We start from the raw sequence: 24,941 nt of genomic DNA, 5'->3' as shown, positions 1-24,941 counted from the left end.
ACACACACACACACACACACACACACACACACACACACACACACACACACACACGCACACACACACACACACACACACACCTATGACTGAAACAAAAACAACAGACATACATATACCAAACGGCAAAGAAACATCTCCGGTATAGTCAACTTCACCTCTGTACTCTTTGTGGCGTAAAGGTTACATTGGGAGTTAGGGCTGAACAAATAGCAAGAGTGGTCAATGGAGATGTGTATCAGGAGGCTTAAGAAAGCTAATAACGATGAAGGCAAGGAGAATGAATGGCTCTTTATCGTCTACTGCAAGGTTTAATCACTCATTATTAACTCAAATGAATAGCTCTTAGCTAAGGCTACAAAGGCCCCTTCACATAGTGACAGAGCCTTATCCCCCTTACCCCCGCTAGCAGAGCATTAAACTAGAGGGACAACCATCGAGAGCATTTTGGAGCGATAACCACATGACAACACTATTATAGCACTGGGAAGAGGAAAACATATTCCATTCCAGCCTGGGTCACAATGGCATTTACATAAGGGACAGCACTGACCCCTCGGTTGCAGGGGAGTGGGTAGTTTCCTTGACTACAAGCCAGAATCAGAAATTAATAACAATTAAAATGAGGTGGTTTTTTTTCTTTGACGTAGTTATTTTTTCTGTGACCTTTCAACAAGAACTCTTGCCTACGCGGTAGGTGATGTCTTAATTTCAGGAGGAGGTGGAGAACAATGGAATTAATACATTCCTCACTTTTTGGTCAAGTGACTATTCACGGTTCATATTAACTGGTGCTCCTTGAGCACAATTGATTCTACCCATGTTATTGTGTGAATTATTATGATTTTTTATTTATTTTTTTACTAGGCCCAAGGAGCAAAACATTAAGAAAACATGACACAAGGGTAACAGAATAATGTAATATTTTGTCCAATTTATTCACTCTTGCCTGCCAAATACGGCAAGAGACCAGCCTCAAAGTCTTCAGCGTACACTGAGTCTCTGTTTAATTAAAACCAAGAACAAGAGACTCTTGTTTGTAAAATTATCTATTTATATGCGAATAAACTTCACTCAAAATAGAAACTTGCTACCACACACTACACACTACAACTGTCATAAAAGTAGGTTAAATGATAGTCAATGATACACCAAACACTCACAAAAGTATAAAGATAAGTGAAGTTGTAGATTAGAATTTCAACGTAATGGTTGACTGCTGTATTTTCTGGATGCCTGTTGGAAGTCGGTAAAGTTAATTCATTTATTTTTTCTATGAAATAGTTTCTACCTTTGGAATAATTATTGGATCAAATCTACATATATGTAAAATACTGTTGAAAGAAGTGTTTGTTCAAACACAAAAATGTCCCTGATTGCCAAGAACATATTTGATTAATTTAGCTAACTACAGTATTTTGATCAAATGTTTTAGGTAAATTAGGGGTTTTGGCCTAGTTCAGATGCTGTTGTGCTTATGGATCTAATTGCTGTCATTATGTTGCAATTTCAATCATCTTATGTTTTCAACGTATTTTGTAGGAGGTGCCGACGCAATGAGTTTAACCCACACAGCTTCTCAGATTAATTGTATGTCATGTTAAACATGTAGCTGTGCCAGTGTTGCGCCCAGCCATCTTCTCGAAATGACAAAGTACCCGTTTATCATGTTATTTAGCCGGCGGTTTCATGCAAACTTAATTAAAGTGAATTCAGATACATGTCATAAAAGCTGCTGTAGGGAAGCTTCGAGAGAAAGAGTGTAAGAGAACAAGATTTTGATAATGAACAAGCCCAAATATGTCCCCTGCCTCATTACGTTTCTCTGCCATTGAGATGTGTTGCATTTCGCCGACCAATGCCTAACAGGAAAGATTCGTTCCCTGGACCAATTATGGAAAAGATTCCCTTATTGGTCAGAAATGTGCTAGGAGAGGCTATAGATGAAGATTGGCTCATGAAGAGGCAGGTGCAGTCAACTTGAAGCAGATATTCTCACTGCGCATTTCACTCACTTAACCTGAAGAATAGTTAGTTAACTTTGAGCATCAGGTAGCATGAGAGAAGATGGGCTAAGATGTACTTCCTAAAACCCAGTGGGGCAATCGTCAGAATGAGAAAGAGATAAACTAATTAAAAAGTATGTAAAAACACATCTGTACACAATATTAGTAGTGGCCATGTTAATGCAATAGAGGATATTGAAGCATGCTGAAGCCCAAAATATCCCCTAATTCAGTGTGAAAGAGGTGCAGTTCTTGGGGCTTGGGTGGTGGAGGGGAGAAGGTTATTTTAATCCCTGGGCTACACTCATCTCATGACCACCATTTTAAATCTTTAAACCCCCCTTGCTGAGCCGGCTCTAAGCGGGGTGTCATGCCCCCCCCCCCCCCCCCCCCCACACACACACACCCCCACCCCCAACCGCTGCCTGGCGTTTAAAAGAGAGCGGTGTCCCGTGTCACAAGACCACCCGCCTGCCTTAATGCGGCAGCACGGAGACCACTTAGACCGCCCGCACACACACACACACACACACACACACACACACACACACACACACACTTGAATACCGGCAGCTTGGGGGGGGGGGGGGGGGTGCTTCCTGGCTTTACCCCTCTCTGAAGGGCTCACGACCCTTAGTCAGACGAAGTCGGATAAGGACGTCTGGTATGAAAGTCTGGTGAGAAAGTCGATTTTGTAACCTTTGTGATATTACACATTTTAGAAAGAAAAAATTAAATATTGTCAGAACGGGGTTGGGTATGAGAGTTGAGACGGGAATATCTAATAGTTGCTGATAAAATCAGAAAATGTAATTGTGAACAATATTGGATAAGACATTTGAGAATAACTAAAATAGTTGCCGAATTCAGAAATACATAGAAAATAAACTTTGAAAGGTTATTTCTTCGGCTGACCTTATGTACAGGCTAATGGCTTTTGACGTTGACTCAAAATGTATCCCTTATGGTTTTCAAAACCATTGTACTGCTAAAAAAACGATGGGGGACTCACGTGATGTGATTGGGACTAAAATATTGAGATTGCCATCCAAACTATGAGTTGGTAATTCTTTATGATTTTGTGTCCTTGTGAAAGACTTTTTGCTCTGTAATTCGTGATTATGATTACAATGATAGCAAAATCCTGGGCAGTGGCGGAACCAAATGACGCTGCAATTGCTCCGGCAAAACCGAGCATTTCACATTATTTCCTAAGAGAGAAGAACGTATATTAGAGGTGGCAATGACATGGAGTGGTTAAAGACTTTGCTACACTGTCTGGGGCTCAAAAACCTCTCTTTGGCTGCTTGCTGTTGACGTAAAAGATACATTTGTATACATATTTCACCTGATAACTAGTTGACGCTAGCCAGATGGCACTTGGAGGTCCTCTGAACCAGCTATTGTGTGCCATATGGAGTCAGGAGCTGAGCTGGGGCTATTGACTCAATATCTTTGAATGCTTGACCATATAAAGACCATAGTTGGACAATACATTTTGACACATCAAATGAACAAAACACTCAATTTTGGCTCTCCTTAAAGGCATTTTGTAAATATTTTTTTGTAAAGACCACATTAACCTATTCTGCCTCCCTATTGTTCCACATCAAAAGGTAAAAAAAAATAGAAAAATAGCTGATTTCTTCCTTAGAGGCCTGCAGCAACTACATCAGAAAGGTGTAACATGAATTTATTTGTCATTTCAAACTTTGTTACTCATCCATGTGATCCATCTTGAGAAGTACACAAGCATCCTATATATATGGGTATGGGACCTAGGTAAGGAAAGGAATACAAATTAACAGAGCGGCCTTGTTCCAATCAATTATTTAGAATCCAATGAAGCCCAGCGTTATGATTGTGGGAGCTGGACTCATATTGTAAACTGTTCCTCTGCGCAGGGAACATCCCAAAGGTAAACCCAGGTTTGTTTTGTTATGTTCTTGCAGAGATATTAGATTTCATTGACAGGTTGAGGGTATGCACACACACACACACACACACACACACACACACACACACACACACACACACACACACACACACACACACACACACACACACACACATACACACACACAAAGCCACACACACACACACACACACACAAAAAAGAATTAAAGTTATCGGATGAGGTGTTATTATATTCAAAAATATGAAGGGAATGCATTATTGATGGAAGTTTGGTCTCTTTCCAAATGAAATCCGTGGATATTAAACTAGGCGAGGTGAGCATACTGTCAATTGCAAGAGAGACAACATTTCCATGAAGACATTTAACAAATATGTAATTACATATTTAGTAGGGAAGGCAGTTTCAAACGCAGGAAAGACAAAAGGAAAATGCATCACTCTGTTGGGCGGCATTGCCTCATTGACCTGTCGATCATTTTAGAAACAGCGGAGGGAAGGTTTCTTCCACCCCGACGACGAGGGACATGATCCAACTCCCCAAGTCGCCAAACTTTTTTCATATCGAGACATCTGAGAAAAAAGATGTCCTGAAATTACATGATCCCCCGCTGAGCCTGTTTCTTCACTGTCCAGATCAATGGTGTCAACAGCCTTCTGCTCCACGCTGACCTATCCCTGATGTTTTTCTCTCCTATTGCTCCCTATAGGAATGGTTTTATTCTGCTACAGCTTTCCAGATGAAAAAAGGAATTGACTATCCCTGAATGTCTCATGCCTTTGCAGTATCTGAGTGAAAGAAGCCCTATCTGCCCTGCTGTGGATCACCTGTGTGAATACTCAAACACAAGAGAGAGAACCCCACGCAGCAACCTCTCATCATTGACACAAATGCATAAGATCACATGGATTGTTTTTCCCCGGCGTGTGTACAGTGCATAATAATCAGCTGCACCTGATTATTATACTGTACTGTACGTCATGTTATCAATTTCAATAAAGTGAGCTAAAGGGACAAATTAAAGACAAAGGTCTGTAGGAGAAGTAACAGGAAAGGAAGATGGATGGAATGAAAAAGGGGGATAGATGGAGCGAAAGGATGCAGGAAGGGAGGACGCATCGAAAATGCGTCCCTTTTGGCCTCGTCCGCTTCCTCTCCCCTCTCTTCGTCCAGGATCATTTTAAGCATGGCTACCCAGCAGTCCCTTATCACGCTAAAAAAGATTGAAATTGTCTCCCGGAGGTGTCTGATCTGCATATAAATAGTCGTATTAGCTAAAAGAATGACAGTAATAAGGGAGCCGAAAAATAGTTTTTTCTATGTTCAGCTCCGTTCTTTAGTGTGTCAGTGTTTAATGTGTGCTGTTCTGACACCAGAGATAATCATTTATGTTAGGTATAATATGACCGAAGCAGATAATGGATACAACTTCCCTGATATAGGACAGCTGAAAATCGTCTATCCTCAGAATCTAAGCACAGCGGCACCGGATTGCCCTTTGCCGGAATTCCTTCCTCGACTTCTCACCTTTTCTGTGAAACGTGACATGCCCTGCCGTGGTTTTAGACACAGATATTTGATGCAACCGAGTTCAATTCATCCCATTTCCACACCCGCAGCAAGGCGCACAACTAGCAACTCCCAGGCAATGCCACTTTCTATTCATCTGTTTTTAATAGTTCATTCAACACACACTTTGAAAGAAAAATGAGTCCATATTTTGGAGGGGGGGAAGTATCTTTCACAAGGATGCCTATGGATGAGCCAGGTTCAAACCGAGGTTCCTTCAGCTGGGAGGCAGACACCCAAACCACTACACCAGCCTTCCCACACCTTGGAATGGCTCCAAATAAATCTAGGTTACAGTATCTGGCTGCTCTCTGCATTTAGTGGGGAACAACCAGCACGGCTGGGTGTAACGTGTGATAGACGACGATACTATTAGTCAGAGGTTATTAGTCATTCCCTTGTTAATTGCGGTCTTATCCACATATTAACACCCCCGGGGAATCTCTTTCAGAACGAGTCGAAGTGCGATAACGTCTGATGAGAAAACGATTATGGGTGTCGTCAGAATAACCCACGATGGTGAAACTGCAGCTTGCAGTGTTGTCTGATTCCAAGCAACTTCAAAAGAACATTAAAGCGATACTACTCACTTTTCACAATTATGCTCACTCATGGCCAAGGTTAACAGCAGAGAGTTGACCTGCTCTCTTCAGCATGTCGGTGACATAGTCAAAATAAACCACATCAGGTAACGAAGCAACTATGGCCCCGTTCACACGAAGCCGAAACGGGCGAAACCGTTACGGTTTCGATCTATCCGGTTTCGAAGTATCTCCGTAAAGACGAAGCCAAGCGAAACTGGGTAGATCTGTAGAAACGCTGTAGTACACATTCCAGGCCCATAAGGGGCGCTGCTTCTGGTACAGAAATCCAGAAGAAATGAAATAAGAAGAAGAGGCGAGCATGCGCATAAAGAGGCTGCCCTTATGCGCATGCTCGCATGTGATTTCTGAGACTCCGCGGGCTTAAGAGCCATTGGCTAGGAGGTCGAGGGGTGGGGCGATGACGTCATGGTTTGCGGTTTCAGTCGGTTTCAGGCGTACACACGAATCCAAAACGAAACCGGGTAGATTTGAAACCACCTCCGAGGGTGGTTTCAGAAGTTTGCGGTTTCGGTCAGTGGATTCGCCGGCTTCGTGTGTACGGAAGGCCGAACCGTACAAGACCTTTGCGGTTTCGCCATGAAATCGGCTTCGTGTGAACGGGGCCTATGTCTCCAACAAAGGAAATGGCTTGGCGTTTAACTTGTGTTTTGTTTTTATACAAAATGGCCAACGCCACGAGATTCGCAGAGGAGAAAAATATCTGCGCAAATGTTCCGTCTACTTACTGCTAGAGGAGAAGATCACGGCAGCAGCAGAGTCCAGGTGGCTGGTTGACGCCTTTCCGTTTCCGGTCAAGGAGCAATGAGTCTTCCAACCGAAATCAATGGATTTACAAAATGCCAAATAAAACACGACAGAAACTGTATTTCGCTACGATACTTGATTTGGAACATCAACGAACAACACTAATCACTCGGTGGGTTGCACATTTCTGAAAACCACATTTAGGGTTGTTTTAAGGACAGTTTTGTGAATACCCATAGCCAGCCAAGTGAAGCAGGCAGAGGCGATTCGAAATGAGCCAAATGCCCAAGACAGGACCAATAGTCAAAATTTCGGTGTAAACCACTCTATTTCATCCTTGTGATCTACCGTAGTAGGCTCTAGCCCTATTGATTTCAATATGAATTCCTAAAGTTACAGTATTTCTATTATAAAATTAATTGCAACATGAGCCACCAATCATTATGCCATACCACATCACCTCCTGCTGTCTAATGAGCTGCATTGAACACAATAATCTATCTATTGAGAACACCAAATCCATATTTCCTGTTATTTTGGTGAAAGTAATGCAAAAGTAATGTAAAAGTAGTGTAATGCCTTGCAATTCAAAGACAGTAATATTGTAATGTAACTAATTACTTTGTAATGACAGTAAAAAGTAATAAATAATGCATTATTCTTTATAGAGTTATGATGTCCGCTGATTGTATCTTCCCACCTAACGGTTGGCACAAACCAAATCTAATTGTAGAGCATGATTAGTTATGACTTGAATGTATATTCTTAGAGGCAAGGCTTTCGTCCGGTCTGAAATGAGTTGTTCTCAGACCGACGTAGAGTAGTGTTTCCAGAGTTCATTCTCGTAGAAGTGCGGGTTTGGTGAAACTACAATGAGCCATCTCATCTACGAGTTTGGAGTTACTGTGGATGTATTGTCGTTCCAATTAGCTTTTATCAGCTACCTGCTGCCCTCCTCTCGTGGAGTACCAAACACACCCCAACCAACGGGCTACCATTCACTCCTGACTCAGACTCAAATTGGTAGCTTATTGCTACTCCTCTCACAACCCTAACCGTATAACCTTTTACACCTGACGGAAAAGTTTTTTCTGACAATAAAAGACTTGGAGACAATGTGCTCGCTTCTCCTCTCCCCAAAACGGATGAAGAATTGTCTTGAAGGGGATTGTACGGGCGCTCACTGGTTCTGGAAGCTTTGTGATGTTTTATGCTTTATCTAGGAACGATTGACATTTAATTTAAAGATACTCTGATAACGATCTGAAAAATGTTGCAATCTATGGATAGATAGCTTTATCGCAAAATACCACACAGCCTCCCTCCAAAATGCATTCCGCTGAAATAACCTCATATCTTAAGAATGTGCATCGGTGATTGATGATTAACTGCACTTTTTGTGAAACAGATTATTATTATTCAGTCGACAATTTTAGTTAAAGTGAGTTTGATTTTGGATCCATATAAATGTTGAGCAGTAAGGGGAGAGGGCATCTTGCCCAAACAGCTACAGGTTAGCTGCAAACCTGAACTCTGTACTCATCTGAGGGTGCCACAACTTAACCACCGCCCTCAAATCGAGCCCGGTGGGATATTCAAATGGGGTTGTGGAATAAATACATATATTTGGATGTGAACCTGTGGACAAGGAAGCTTGGATACTTGAAGTGTGAAGCTACAGCCCCTCCAAATCGACAGTCAGCCAAAGTAAGGTCATAATGTGACTCATTTAATCACTTAGAAAAATGCAATGTTCACCTTGGAAGACAAAAGAAGTCGGCTTACAGTGTTTGACATGCAGCAATTAGTTTGTTGCAAGTCTAGAGTAATGCACTTGCTGATTGGGTGCTACCCGATAGCTACAACTATAGTGTGACTTCCTCTTGAGTGTTGGTTTAAATGTCATCCATGCAGTGTGGTCCTATGGAGCCGGGAAAAATGGCTGCTGACGTCATACAGCGTGCTATTTCTCACCCAGCAGCAGCTCCATATCGATAATGCCATAATGTCGTGGGTTTGCACCCTACTGACTGCAAGGAGACTAATGTTTTTTTCTGTCGATGGAGACAAAAAAAACACCTTGATACCAATTTCATATAATGCTACGATGCTACAAATATGTGATCATGCATGAGTAAATTAATGGATCGGTCAATGATTTCATTAATTAAATATTGTTGACTGACTATCTATAAATTAATGAGGGAAAGTATGTTGAGTGCATGAATGAATTGATGAATGGATCAATTTTGTCAAGGTCTGGTAACTGAACAGATTTCCATACAGCAAATAAGGTACCAGCCAACTTTATAAGCCTCAAAGACAAATGCAACACGTAGATTCAATAATTGTAATATAGGCCGCCATTTTACCTTGCATGTGTTTTTAACCACATCGTTTTGACAAGACTGATGCTGTTGCATCAAATGATGGAAGCCACAATGATGATTGCCAATGATTTTCATCTTCGCAAAAAGAATAACACGGTTGTCGTTTTGAATGTGCAGTGTTGTGGTGTCAGCACAACGGTCAAACCGGCAACTTCAATTGTAAACGTTAATTCCACTTAATGCTATCCTGTCAGCGGGTCGTAATTCCGCGTTCCCAGGGGAATCCTGATGCATGCATGCACTGACCCCGGGAAAGTTCACCTGTCAGTAATGTCGAGCTGAGGACGCCTAGATGTGATCCTTCACACCGGCTGTCTAAAGCGCTTTCGCTCAGCGAGTTCAGTAGGCCGATTCAATCTGGCCATAGTTTTTTTTTTTTTTTTTTTTAGATCGGACGGCCTACGACAAAGTGCCGTCAAAACATGGAAACTCGACCTCTTAACACGATGCATCTGCACGGGATAATGGGACGTGTCATCTCTCCGGATGCATTGTGCACGCCAGTGAGTGCCCTGTGTTTTAAACTCCACGCCGGTGTGCAGATTAAGGGCAGCCGGGAGCGAGCGGCGCGCCTCTCCATTGGATTACTTCAACATTTATTAGTGAGTGTTTCGCGGCCGTGAGTACAGTTGGTGCGGCAGACCAGTGACAACATTGAATACACCAAACAGCCCGCCTCAAAACGGCGTTAACAGTCACCATCTCGTTTACGCATGCAGAGCACTCCAGTACGCGCAAAAAAAATAGGCAACAAAGGAGAACGCAAAGCAACGCATATGCAACACACACACACACACACACACACACACACACACACTCACACTCACACTCACACTCACACTCACACTCACACTCACACTCACACACACACGCACACGCACACGCACACGCACACGCACACACACACGCACACACACACACACACACACACACACACACACACACACACTTATATTTTTCAGTCACACAGTACAATAACACAGCGTCCTACCATGTCAGGGTTTCCACTGTACATAAATCCCATCCGTGAGTGGCCGAGAAGCAACAGAGACCCGGCGCGCAACGTCGCTACAGCATCTTGCACAGGAGCTCAGCGGCGCGCCACCGCCTCTCGTGTCTTTTATCCCAACGTCAAAAAAAAAAGCAGACGAGAGGTGCTCGCTGTGAACTACTTCCCCGACCGTCCTTACTCCGGTGGGGCTGATGGCAAAGCCGGGAACGCCGAGAGTAGGCACTGCGCGACGCAACGGGTCTCCGTCCTTCCACCCGTCTTTCGCTCGCTCTCTCTTGCTCTCTCTCTCGCTCTCTCTCTCTCTAGTCTCCAAGTCTCTGTGCTTCTTTGGTAGAGACTGTATCGCTCATGACGCGTGGAGGAGGGTTAATCTCGTTACAACGGTCAGTAAAGGTGAAGCTAAGAAGCTAAGCGTCTCCCACCGACCTCCGTCCCGCAAGTCTGATCCATCCAAGTAGGCTACGGTAGAAACGCGCGCTTTGTATTTAAGACGCGTGGTCGTGCATTCGTTTTTCCTTTCCTTTCATTTGGACACAAAACTGCATTTTTGACGGCATTCAAACTGGTGTCACGAATTAAGCCAACTTGACAAATGCGTGGATCTGTTTCATTCGCATCATTCGTCAAATCCAATTTGGGGATCGCTAAATAATTTCACAGCCTCCCCCAATATTAAATATTCATTCAACTATAGCAGAGCAAGTAAACACCAATGCCCGGAGAGAGTGAACAAGAGGCGGAGCACTTTTTCCCAAGTCAGCAAAACTGAGGGCCCCATCTGCCATCTGGTCCGTACAGGCTAGGTTTGCACCTCTGATGTGGCCCCCACACCGGCCATGAGCAACACAATAAGCACTCACACATGCCTGGGACAAGGCCGTGAATTGCAATGTTATTCCGGTCTACCACAAAAGAATTTCTGTTCTCTAACTAACTAAGTGATGTTTACGCCAGTTACAACAGTCCCTGAAGTATTAACAATGAGAACATGGTGACAAGAAGAACAGCAACAACGGCCAACAGAGAATAAATATGGACTTTTTTGACAGAGATTGGACCAAGCAATATCCAAACATTGTAATGGAAACATTGCCCCGATCGGAATTCTTCTCCTCTTTCCTGCCTCTCGCAACTGAACTGGCCAATCTGTAATGAATATCGCTTCCTCCGAAATACGCTCAGAAGTCTCGCCCTCTCGCTCGCCAATAACGTTCAGGAGTTCTCAATTAAGAAGAATTTGTGGTTGTTGAGGCTATAAAATTGAAATTGAACCCAATGTATACCTTAACACCACCATTACAGATAAATAGACCAGTTTAGAAAACCAATCAAAATACGACCACTGTATTGAATATTTGTAGACGCATGTTGTTATAGGGGACATTGAATGAGAACCATGCGCCGGATCGAATGTAAGCAGGTGTTCTTAATACAGACATATCAAGGACATTTAACCTTTCTCTTGTGGTCAGACTTTATAAGTCTTATGTCTTCAATTGGAAAATATACTAACAACTGTCAACTACCTGAAGGTTTTACCATTTGGAACCACCTACGGATCATATTTAAACGTTTGTAAGGGATACTTTGTGCAATGCAGAATAAGGCTGATCGTAGTTCTACAGAAATTGGGAAATGCTTGTTACATTTCATTATTACTATCAACTAATTAATCTAATAATTGTATTCAGTAGCAGGTATTGTGAGACATCTTGCTCATTGGCATTGGGAATTAACATTGACATTGAGAATTGAACATTGAAGGCTTTTGGCTGGGAGTCAAAACCTCAACCTCAACACTATGCTCAAGCTTTGTTGTCTTTTGTGCTTCATCTGCTAAACGTGAAAACCGTGAAATGGCATGAATTAGTATCCTTACTAATTTGAGTATAATTTGTGAGAAGCACCATAGCCATCCATCAGCGAGTGAGGTAAAAACGCTCTGTGAGAACATCGGTTCTGGTCGACTGCGCCTGCCTCTGTACGAGCCAATTGAGAATTCTAGACCGCTCCTGGCTCATTAAGGACCAATTAGAGCATCTCCTCAGTGATTGGTTCAAGGGAATCTGTGTGGCCTGTCCATCACATGTGCACACACAGTGTTATCATAGCTCCACCATGGGACCTCGCCATGGCGGGGAAACAAAGCACATCCTCAATGGCGGAGAGCCATAGGGAGCAGAGAGTGAGAAGCGTTTTTTCAGCCGGTAAAATCGGGTTGAATCAAAACGGCTATTTTCCTCTCTCTCTCTCTCTCTCTCTCTCTCTCTCTCTCTCTCTCTCTCTCTCTCTCTCTCTCTCTCTCTCTCTCTCTCTCTCTCTCTCTCTCTCTCTCTCTCTCTCTCTCTCTCTCTCTCTCTCTCTCTCCTTGCAAACTCTTCCGTTGTACCTGTACAGCAGCTTTCCTACGTCATCACTATCCCATGTGTCCCAGCTTGTGTTTGGTTTGAAGAAGGCTTCTCTGATAACAAGGCTCTGTCACAGTGCTAATTCTCCCCCTCCCGCCTCCTCCCTCCCGTCCGCTCGCTCACTTGTTGGAGGAGACGAGGATCCAGCCGGCACTAAGGACCCTTGAAAAGGGAGGATAATTAGGAGACCTGAGGGAGGATGACCCCCAGGGCTCTTGACCACCTGACACGCGTTTCAAGTAGTGTGTGTGTGTGTGTGTGTGTGTGTGTGTGTGTGTGTGTGTGTGTGTGTGTGTGTGTGTGTGTGTGTGTGTGTGCGCGCGCGTGTGTGTGTGTTTGAGTATATATTGTATGTTATGTTGGCGTTCTATTTCTGTTATATTAAAGGATGAACTGGAAATATTATCATTGCTGTGTATGCTGGGCTACATCCACAATCTCCAAAGTCTACCATAAGGCTAGCTTGAGCAAGACACCCTCACCCCAGCCTGCTCTCCAGTGACATGGATCTGAACTCCCCGTAAGTTGCTTTAGATGAAACTGTGTTAAATGACTACTAGAGGTAACAGAGAGAGATGAAAAGGTCAGGTCGGGTGTTCTGAAGGTAATGAAGCTACCGGAGGTTGTATTAATTGAATTCATTATAGCTCTGAAGACACCACAAACATATTTTTGAAAAATCATTTTCAGAAAGTAAATCATTTTCTTTCTTCTCATTCCGAAGGTTGAGGATCCGAAAAGGTGGGTTTATAATTCCTATCATCAGGGGGTGTTACTAAATGCTTTGATCCATTCTTACATCGGCAGACATTAACCAATTGGTGAGTAATACAGATCTACATGCTGAGTGACAACCTAATTATCCCACGCCTGTTGAAGCCCTGACTGTCTCAGTCCCAGATTCAAAACCCTAACAACAACAATAACAACAACAAAGACAACATCAACACCAGTGCTACTAGATGTGGTAATAAGTAGCGACTTGCCAATCGCGTTCCCGCGTTCACATCGCCGCGGTTTCCCCCGTCTCCGTCTCCACCGATCAGAATATTCCAGCAACCTTCCATTCCGCATGCACGCAGGACTGGGCGGCTGGAACCCCAATTCGGCGTTCCCCTCGGATTCCAGAATGAGTTCAGCTCCCGCGTGTGTGCGCGCCTCTTTCAACGCTTTCCATCAATTGCACAATAAATCTTTGAGAAGCAGCGGGCGCGGTGCAGTGGCGCCTGTCTGCGGAGACTCCCTCCAGCACGGGGTACATTTTGCACCCATGGCCCTGACGCTTGAAGGAAGGGGAAAAAAATGAAGGACGGCATTTTCCCAGCCACGTCCCTGTGAGGTGAGAGCCTTGACTAACAATTGTGACGTTATGCACTGAGTAGGCCGCCCTGGCTCTGTCCGCCTATTGACGGGATACCAGAGGTGACAGGAACACGCAGGGCTTGGAGATACGGTCGTGCTTCTCCTACAAATGTATTGCGTCGCTGTAGGGGAACAAGGCTTCCCGGCGGAGTATGCTCTTGGACGCTAGCCCGGCACTCATCTGCTGAGCCTCCGCATCCCCCTACCCGAGATCTCCCTGTAGGCATCCCTTGGGGAATAACACACACACACACACACACACACACACACACACACACACACACACACACACACACACACACACACACACACACACACACACACACACACACACACACACAGAAACACACACAGGATCACACATGCATACACACATGTTCAGGCGCGCACACACACATAAACATGCATTCACATATACCTACATATGCAGGCACGCACACATACAGATACACACACACACGCACTCATAAATACATACATCCACGCAAACACAGACAGAGAAACACACAGACACACAGAAAGACACAGAGACACACACACAACCAGACTCACACGTCATCATGTCTGTGAATAGGTGCACATCGATGAAAGGCTTTCAGACTCCAAAACACGAAAACTATGCAAAATTCACAATGAACACAACAAACCCGAAAATCTAAAACAGACACACACACACACACACACACACACACACACACACACACACACACACACACACACACACACACACACACACACACACACACACACACACACACACACACACACACACACACACACACACAGGTTGATTGATCAACAATGTGATCCTAGAAGAGCAGTGCCATTTCAATCACAATAATAACAGCAGCGTTCGATTGAAAATAAATTAAGAGTGGCTATTATGAGATTATTCTTTACTGCTTTGTTAGAAATTCATTAAAGGGGATTGTTTTTCACACACACACACACACACACACACACACACACACACACACACACACACACTCAGACATATTCTCTCTCTTGAACGCACACATGGACACAAACCTTTTCTCACTCTATCACATTTGCGAAAACTTATGACACCTTTTTATCTCACTATCACACACACACACACACACACACACACACTAACTTTTGCACATCTAGACACACACTATCTCTCTCACACATAGACACCCCCCCCCCCTCATCCATATATAGCCCTTAATGGATGCATGTCACCTGGACTCACTAATGGGGTCGCCATCAGCTGTCTTAGTCACACACTTCCCTCCACACCAAACGCATCAGGGCCAATGTTAATGACACACAATCTCGGAGAACAATAATAACCCATGTCTTTAATGGAACATACGTGGTCTGGCCGTGATAACTGCCGATCGAAAGTCATATGACAGCCTTGATCCGCGACGCAACACCGCCTGTATACTTTAGCCTTCAGCTCCAGACTCGTTGATAGCTGTCGCTGACGGAATTCCCTTGACAACCCCCCGCTTTTATGGGATGTATCTGTGGAGCCGCAGGGGCAGATGGGCAGAGATCGCTGGAGACCCCCTGGCCGTTCGGGACATCCGCCCGGAGACAGCATCCCGGGAGGCGGACTTTGGTCCTAATGTCTCCAGACTAATGTGTTGTTTATTGTTTTAATGTCCGTAGTTTTGTGGACTGCCGGGAAGCATTTCCCCAGACAGATAACCGTAGATGTGCAAAAATGACAGGTAATAGTGCTATTCTAAGGAGGGGGGGTGTTTAGGTAGAGGAGCTAGGGTGTTTGACTCCCACTCAAAAGGTACTGCATTCGAAAGCCAAATGTCTGCATTCCGACTGGAGACATTTTTGACTTAAGCAAGCTGTGTCACGTGTTTTGACTTCACTGTTAGTCGCTTTGGGTAAAAGCACCTGTTGAAGGACTCCACAGTCTTAAATAGTAAGCTATTTGAAACATGAGATGAGAGTGATTAGAATTGTGAAGTGGCTGTTTGAGGAGCACACAATCGAATCATCTTTAAGTGTGGTAAATCAATAATCCAAAATAAAACATTTAATTAAGAAATATATGTGTGTTTAAGCACTATGGAACCTTGATTTTGGTGCTGTAAATGTAAGAGCTATAATTTGTTAGAAATGGCACAGTCATCAATCTGCTATTATTGAGTGAATTATGATGTGAGAATATCTGTTCTGGCTGACTGGAAGCCTGGCTCTCTGAGACAATTTGGATTTAAGACCGCGGCCAGTTAGTTTCAGACCAAACAGGATCTCTTCCCTCATCTCAGCTGCTGAGAAACATGTGGAGATAGGGGACATTTTTTAGCTTTCTTATTTTCCAAATCATCTCTGCTCTTTTCTACACTCTATACAACTTCCGCCCTTAACAACCGATCCTTTGAAACATGCTTTTGAATGTATCTTCAGAATGGTCAGGTTTCTCATAGAAGCGTTAAGAAAGAGGGCTGAAAGGAGTGTTGGCCAGCAGGTGTTGGACATGACATGACTAATATGTGCCATGGGAGCAGATCCCAGCAGGTAGTGTAGCAGTTATTAGTACTTCAGCACCCTGGACAGCTCCATACAGCCGCTACTGAATCGCTAATTAGCGAGGGGAAAAGCACTTTCCTGTACTTTTCAGTCTTGTTGCTCTTTTCTCTGCAACCCCTCTCTCTCTCTCTCTTTGTTGCTCAATCTCTGTCTCTCTCTCTTTCTCTCAACTGAGTTTTTCTCAGTTGAGTTTTTTTTGTTGCTCAATCTCTGTCTCTCTCTCTTTCTCTCAACTGAGTTTTTCTCTATCTCCATGTCACTCTTTATCCCTGTTTCAGTATGCATCTCTCTCTCTCTCTCTCTCTCCCTGTCACTTTATATCAGTCTACACATACCCACACACCCATAGAGAGACATATGAATACCTCAGGGTCTTGGATTGTTTAAATTGTTCATGTAATTTATTGATTAATTAATATTGTAACGCGAGAAGGATGCGTTCGGAAATGGTCAGAGGAGCCAGTCCACTGCAGGCCTGACAGTACAGCACTCCACAGGCCATCTTGTGCTACATGCTAAACTGGGCTTTGTGCAAATGAGAAGTCTAAAGACAGAAAGCCCATGGTGTCAAGAGAATATTCTATTCTGGCAGCGACAACATCCAGAGGTCAGCCTGGGTGGGTTGGAGGGAGAAGCGAGGGGGAGACTACTGGGGATATGACGAGAAGTGTGTGCATACATGTGTGCATGTGCGTGTGTGTGTGTGTGTGTGTGTGTGTGTGTGTGTGTGTGTGTATGTGTGTGTGTGTGGGGGGGGATTGTGAGAGAAGGATAGTGAAAATCACAGTGGGGAGATAACATGCTTCGGGGCCCAGGCATAATCATGTTATATCTCTCAGGACTATGCAAGACAGAAGCACAATATGAGACTTTCCTTTTTCCCCAATTATTGAGTTCCCATAAGCCAGCCCCGTAACTCCCAAATCTGATAGGCCAAACGAATTGGTGACCTTTCCATGTGCTATATACCACCAGGAGTATACTGTGAAAAACACCAAATACCATTATGCCCATGTATAGAAAATACTATATCTGAAGAAGTGCAAAGGACATCATGAAAAGGGTGGGGTCAGAATTAGTTTGGCACCAACTGGTTTCATAACCAATTCAAATAAACTAAATAAATCAGCGAACAGACAGACAGCTGCCTTGCTACTATCGATCAACCTTGTATGTTCAGATCCGCTCCAAGGGTTGATGTTTAAAAGATCAAAAAATTACCATCTCATTTGAGGCTGAGTTTGAGGTCAACGAAGTACTCGGTGAAAACATATTACAAAGTGACCCATTGTTCTTAGAGCCTTGTTAAAAAATATATGTCACTAGGGAGTTTTTTATTGTATGTGTCCCACAATCTGTGTATGAAAATATATAACGTTTCAGAGCAACCCACTTTTGTTGTCACTGCTGCAGTTGGAGAAACATTATTTCCCTGTCTTTCCTAGATTGTGAAATAAAAAAAACAGTGTGTGATTCGAGAGCCGCCTACGGCTGTGTCGGGGTCTGAGCGCAGACGCCAGACATCACAGAGCCAGAGAACCTGAAGGGGTCTTGGTGATTGGAGCACATGGGGACCAGAAGATCTGCTCACCACATCACGGCTCTGCAGCCGCTTACAGAAACCAACAGTGTGGCTTCGGATAAATATGTCGTCGTCCTCCTCCTATTTCTTCTCCTTTTCCTCCTTCTCCTTCTCCTTCTCCTTCTTCTTCTCCTTCTGCTACTACCACCATCTCTACTTCTACTACCACTACTACTCAACCGTTTTTTATTATTATTATTAATATTATTTCTTCCTACATTTCTCCGGCTCCCTCTCTGGCTCCCCTGAGTGCTTCCTGGCCAAAACCTTGGGCGGCCATGGTTTATTTTTTTTTGTCAGCTAGCACAGGTTATTAGCTTTTTTTTTTCATTTTGTCCAGAGGGTGGGAGAAGGAGGGGCTAAGGGGACCTGTGCACAGTCCATTAGCACTTCGCTGAGGAGCTGGCTTGACCAGATGCCTGGAGGCAGCAAAACATATCCAACGTTGAACCATCACTGAGACCTTCATTTGAAATTACCAGAAGACTCCTTTGATTTTTTCTTTACCTCGGCATCTGGTTTAAAACTAGACAAATAAATAGGGGCTTAAACAAAACACACATGTTTTCCTCATATTATTAACCTGGAAAGGATTAGCCATTTCTGCACACACACACACACACACACACACACACATTGCTCTACAATCTCCCATCACAACGTCAATAGCAATTAGTAAGAGACTAATTGTGCGGTTGTGTGCACCCGGGGACAGAACACACCCGATGCCCGAACCGGCTGAAACAGGGGGTAGTTTGGCACGTTGGACTAGTCATTGTCAAATCATTGCTCGGCAAAACTATCGCCCTCCACATGAATACTGGCTTTGTTTTTCCAGCTTGCGTCAAAACCAGGGCGCCCCCATGTTTCTGAGTCAATCTGTAATCTCTCTGACTCCCTCTGTCTCGTCACCTTGTTGCTCAACGTGTCATGTGTTGTTGTGAATGTGTTGTTCGCTCTTTGCCTTTTATGTTTTATTATCTTGCACCCTTTTCGGATCGTCATTGTGTCTGCAGCTTCAGATAAGATGGGGGCTATATAAAAGGACTTTGATGGAGTCGGAGTTTAGCGCGAGATTGTGCTCGGATAAGTGGCAGTCGATAGAGAAAGAGAGAGTGGGAGAGGGAGAGAGGGAGGGAGGGAGACAGAGAGAGGAGGAGATAAAGAGTGCGACACGAGGACGAGGACAATTACCTCTGCCGAAAAAAAACAGGCTTAACCTGTCCCCATTTTGCAATAAGTATCTCTATTTGTGTTCCATTCCATTTGTATGGCGCTAAACATCGAGGAATGACAATCGATAGGTGTCTATATATTGGTCACACTCCATTAGAAATGTACCTTAAAAAAGCCTGGTGCAGCGGTTTGAAGCCGCTGGCCTGCTGAGGGAGTGCTCTGTGCTGTGGAGCGGACCCCCACGCTCCACTGCAGCGTGGGGGTCCCCAGCCATTTGTCAACATGATCTGATGGTCATTTGAGTGACCCGCTGGAATGGGCTATAGGGGCCAGAATAGAGAACCTAAGGCTTACGCTGGCAGAACCACAGACTACAACCGAACAAAAACCACAGCTGTCGAATATGATTCGATTCATGGCTAGAGACATTGTATCAGTGTTCATGGTTTTTTTGTTTTTCATTGTAACTATTGTACGCTACATTGAATTGTGTATGGTCATTCCAAAATGTTTAAAGTAATGTTTATTCCAGGTGCCTTGGTGGGACAAAAACATGAAGACTAAACATGTCCAGTTGGTTCACATTGACCAAGTGTGAAAAAACATACAAAAATACAGCTTCAGCGATAGCTTCTTTCTTATTGTTGGCTCCGTTTGTGTCCGTCTGCGAGGCATCAACTCCCTCCTACGTCTCGTCCACCGTGAGGTACACAGCTCATAATGGACCCTGGCCCGGCCGGGGAGGTGGGGAGAGAACGGCGCGGTCCACAGCGGGTCGTTTATAACACTCTCACGCGTTTGGAGGTGCGGAGAGGTGCGAGATTGACAGCCGGCGAGGGAACAGCAAATGAGGTACATTAAAATCGGGGACTGTCGTCATAGCCGGAGGGCGCTCAGAAAGCCAAGGCCATTAAGTATACCTGTCATCTTTGAGGCCTTTATCCAAAGCGGCTTACGGCCGACCGTATGCAGCAGGTAAAGGGGTTAGGGCGTCTTGTTCTCGGATGACTACAGGTAGACTGTGGACGTGGATTGGCACCCTATAGTAACCATTAGTATTATTATGAATATTATTAGTGTTGTTATGCTTTTTATAGAACTTGGAACACACCCCTTTCTTGTTGGCTGTGCGAAAGCAAAACAAAACAAAACACGAAAGCCCCTAAAAAGCTGTAACATAGATTTGCAGCCAAGTTATTTTCTATCATCCCTCTTGCATCAAATAAGATAGAGTTGTTGGGCTGACCCCAATTAGTGGTGTGGTCCGTTAACCAGGGTTTCTTGGGTCAAGCGCTCTTATGTTTCCCAGCCTTTCGTGTTAGAAAGGACTCTGCGATTCTCTGTGAAGTTTTCCTTGTGATCTCCAACTTGTGTGTTTGTTTTGATTCACACTAAAACTTTTCTTTAAGTTCATAATGAATTTAGTAATGATTTTGAAGTTTAGCTAGGGCATTTCGCGAAGTCAGAATGCAAGCACATGGGCAACATCACAGTTACATTTCTTAAAATACTGAAAACATATCAAGAAGTTTTAAGCTTTGATGAAGGCCGGGCAACTAAATCGACATCTTCATTTAAACATTGACCAAAATGTGTGCATGCTGGGAAAGTTTTATATACTTTTATGTACTACTATAAGAAGTTTATACTTTTCAATCAAAATACATTGAACGCCTTTGTCATTTCAAAACCAAGCGTCATAAAAACCTCCTTCTGCATACAGTCCCCTTTCTATCCTTTCCTTCAGAAGAATCCGTTAAAGCTCATTTCCCAGTAAACACTGAAAACCTGCACATCAAGGGTGGTCTGTATACAGAACGAGGCTGCGAAAAGAAGTCAAGACATCAGAGACAAGACCAGGCGAAGAGAGATGAGTCGGAGGGGAGATCGACATTAACTGCCCTGCTTGACACACACACACACACACACACACACACACACACACACACACACACACACACACACACACACACACACACACACACACACACACACACACACACACACACACACACACACACGAAAACACAATACAATGTGGAAATAAAATGAAGATGACAGTCACACTTCAGAGACTTGACACTGCCATTATAGACATAGGAGGCACAGGGAGAGAGGCAAGGCGAGAGAGGCAGCGCTGATTACTGCTTTGATAGGGAGATTTGCAGAGCGGCTGAGAGGAGTGGGGGTGAGGTGGGGGCGAAGGAGATAATATCGGTATTATGGGGGAGCAAGGCTGCAGAAGAGACAACAGATTGGATCTACTCTTTCGCTTTGCTTTGATGCATCCCCCGCTCATCCTCCTCTTCCTCCTCTTCCTCCTCGTCTCTTATGTTATCATGACTACACACAAACACACGCACACACACACGGGAACACACACACACAAGTGTCCGCGCACTCAGGGGGCACGAGAACACAAACAGGATTAACTATATACCGGATGGATTGATGACCAATCAGGAACCTCGGACAGAGTGATTTGTGTTTTAGGATGGTGTCTTGAGAGCCCGCCGACATTCGTCGCTCCCATGCATCTAAATAGCGGCGATAAATTACTTTAGGTTCAGCACTTGGGATGAGAAACACCTGAGAAAGATTTTAAAAAAAAAGCGGAGAAGTGCTGAGGCGGCTGAAGCGCGTGCTCCTCTCTCTGGGTAATTCCCATTCCGGGACCCCCTCCGCGCGGGTGCTTCCGCCTGACCGAACTTGCACTCTATAACTGAAACCGTGTCCATCCGCACGCTGTCAGCTCTGCCTACATCACCCCTACCACCGCCGCCACCCGCCTCCACCTAGCTTCTCCACCAACCACCCCTCATCTACTATGATAGCTCAGCCACTGCATCCTCCATCAGAGTAGACACACACATATGGTGCTTCCTGCATCACCGCTTCCTGATTGGCCCGTGACACACACAGAAAGATAAGCCCCCCAACACACACACACACACTATACGCACACACACACACACACACTTAGTTCTCATACAAACTCCAAACCTTTCCACTGTGAGCACGCAAGCAAAACTGTGTGTGTGTGTGTGTGTGTGTGTGTGTGTGTGTGTGTGTGTGTGTGTGTGTGTGTGTGTGTGTGTGTGTGTGTGTGTGTGTGTGTGTGTGTGTGTGTGTGTGTGTGTGTGTGTGTGAGACTGTGTCTGTATGTGTGTATGCATGTGTGTGTGTGTGTGTGTGTGTCTGCTACTCATTCTATCTGGGGCAGCACTTGAAGCTGGAACAATGAGCTTTGTTGTATTAACAATCTAATGCTAACAAAAAGGAATAAATATTACTGGCTACAAGAAATGTACATGGTAATGAGCAGTGTATTAGAATTAAATTTCGGAGGACAGCTTTTTGCTCTCTGACTTTAAGAGCAAAGTTTTAATGCATACTTAATCTAATTAGTTTTAAATTTTGAAAAGCTGAAACAGCTGAAAAGTCAATTCACCTACTATCAATAAAAGTCATCCTTCGCCTTCTGTACGACTAGTCGAGTCTGTTTCAGGCTATGCCCTGAAACAGACTGGTACACATTTAAAACTATTTTAAGGCAATTTCAATTTTCGCCAACTGGCAAAAGGAATATGGCCGCGGTGGAAGTTGAGCGCTGACACAAAAACGTAACGTTGTTTAACGGCAGGGTAGAGGACCTCAAATATTTACCACTGGGACCCTGGCAGGCCGTTTAGATGGCGGCTCCAGGTTTGTACGAGACAGAGAGCGTGGGCAAATGTCAGTGTGAATCATCGGAGACACATCAATAAATCATGGCGAAAAGAAAAATGCTAAAAGCTTCAGGAACATTTTCACAGGTCCCTTCCTGTCTGCAGACTGGGCCAGTCTTGGAGATGGGCCCACACTAAGCACATTTAACACTTTGGTTTATGACCACGTAAGACAGGTCATTAAACATCAACATTAACACATGTCATAAACTGTCATAGTGAACGTCAGCACACACATACAGTCAAGAGAATACAGCAGAGTGCATACCAATACATTGTGTTAAATAGCCTGCATTTAACCACCAGGTGTGCTGTTGATTAGCGATTACAAGCCATTTAAAAAATGTGAATCTGTGTTAAAATACGATTATTTCACGTACCTGACTTGAGTTTCTCTGCTCACGCCACATCTCAACTCACGCTGATCTGTAAAACAAAACCAGAACAAAAACAAGTTCAATGTTTAATATGTGTCTTCCTTGATGTTCGTTTCACCCTTGGATGAATAGATTTGATCCCCCCCTACCCCCCCTTTCCAGAAAGCACTACGCAGCGACGCTGGGCAGCTGAGCTTAGTGATGTTTCCCAGATGAGACAGCAGACTGTTGCCATCTCAACATTAGCATATCCAGAATTCTAAATTGGTTTGCGACAGATTTCACTCAAGTACATGACACCCATCAACTGGAATCAGTTCCACCTGCGTGATCTCTCCATGAATCCCTCACAACACATGACCGCCATGCTCCCACCGCCTGAATGAACGGACATAGGCTTTGTCCAATGACCTTGTGGTAGAATGGAGGACATTTATAGTTCCAGTTCAAAAATACAAAGTTGGAGGGGAGAAAGATTCTGGCATTTTTTTAAATCTTAACGACTGACTTTCACTTTGTTATTCTCTTCTATTTATTATATATAGACCCAAATTCGGCCTACATTGCCGAAATTCCACTTTTTATTGTGATTCCGTTTGTATTTTTTATCTACTCTGAGTATGATTTGCATTTTTTCTGTGAGCTTTCACTCGAACAATTCCCCTCCCGGGGTTAATTTAGTGCTATATCTCTGACACACAAAGCATTTGCAAGCCATGCGTGACAGCAATGATAAAGTAGGAATCCAGCCCTGCACCAGCAGAGCAAGTTAGCCTTAAAGATAACTTCAGCACCGGGACGTGATAGGATTCATCTAACTCCCTCGCTATTTGGAGTCACAAAGGGTCCCGCCGAGGGATCAACCATCTCCAGTACGTGGGATCCGCAGTCACGAGGGAACTCTGACCCTGCGGCAGACGTAAGCTCCAATTGGTATTCTTCTTTAAGATGTTGCGCAACACTTGGGCGGAAAAAAAACGAACAAACATTCCGTTCAAGAGAAATTGCAAGAGAGAGCGAGAGAAAAACTACAAATTGATAACCCTGATGTCAATGTCAATGACCGTTTGAAATGAAAAGGTAAATACTAAATGTCTCCTGCAATGTGGGTGACAGTGTGAGCCTGTGTATGCGTGTGTCTGTGTCTGTGTCTGTGTGTGTGTGTGTGTGTGTGTGTGTGTGTGTGTGTGTGTGTGTGTGTGTGTGTGTGTGTCTGTGTGTGTGTGTGTGTGTGTGTGATGTGTGTGTGTGTGTGCGCAAGCGTCTGTCAGTGGCAACAAAAAGCAGCAGAATCAAACGAGAAGCGGGAGACAGAGAGAGATTGAATAAACAACGACAGTTCAAAGTGAAAGTGCAGCCCTGCGCCGTCGGCGGTGTCTCTAGGAAAACGTGGGCGGGGGACTGAGCCCACAACGCCGGCAGGAGAGGGAGAAGAGGAGGAGGAGGAGGAGGAGGAACACTGGGGCGGCAGACTAGAGTTCATTAAGTCTCGCGTGGAAAAACATTTCGCACTTTTGGTGGCGCATTTGTTAGACAAAGGCGGCGGA

At 44.3% G+C, this 24,941-nt stretch overlaps 1 protein-coding gene across 1 annotated transcript in view; it reads right to left on the bottom strand.

Moving 5' to 3' along the window:
• pcdh15a (protocadherin-related 15a) overlaps positions 1 to 24,941 on the bottom strand; it is a 409,668-nt gene that overhangs the window by 362,706 nt on the left and 22,021 nt on the right. Inside the window, exon 2 of the mRNA XM_056608756.1 lies at positions 23,398 to 23,443. The gene's annotated coding sequence lies outside the window, so the exon portion shown is untranslated. The remainder of the gene's footprint in view (positions 1 to 23,397; positions 23,444 to 24,941) is intronic.

The sequence above is a fragment of the Gadus chalcogrammus genome, chromosome 15 (assembly GCF_026213295.1).
Source record: "Gadus chalcogrammus isolate NIFS_2021 chromosome 15, NIFS_Gcha_1.0, whole genome shotgun sequence".
In the NCBI taxonomy this organism is placed as follows: domain Eukaryota; kingdom Metazoa; phylum Chordata; class Actinopteri; order Gadiformes; family Gadidae; genus Gadus; species Gadus chalcogrammus.
This window is presented reverse-complemented; position numbering and strand designations above follow the sequence as displayed.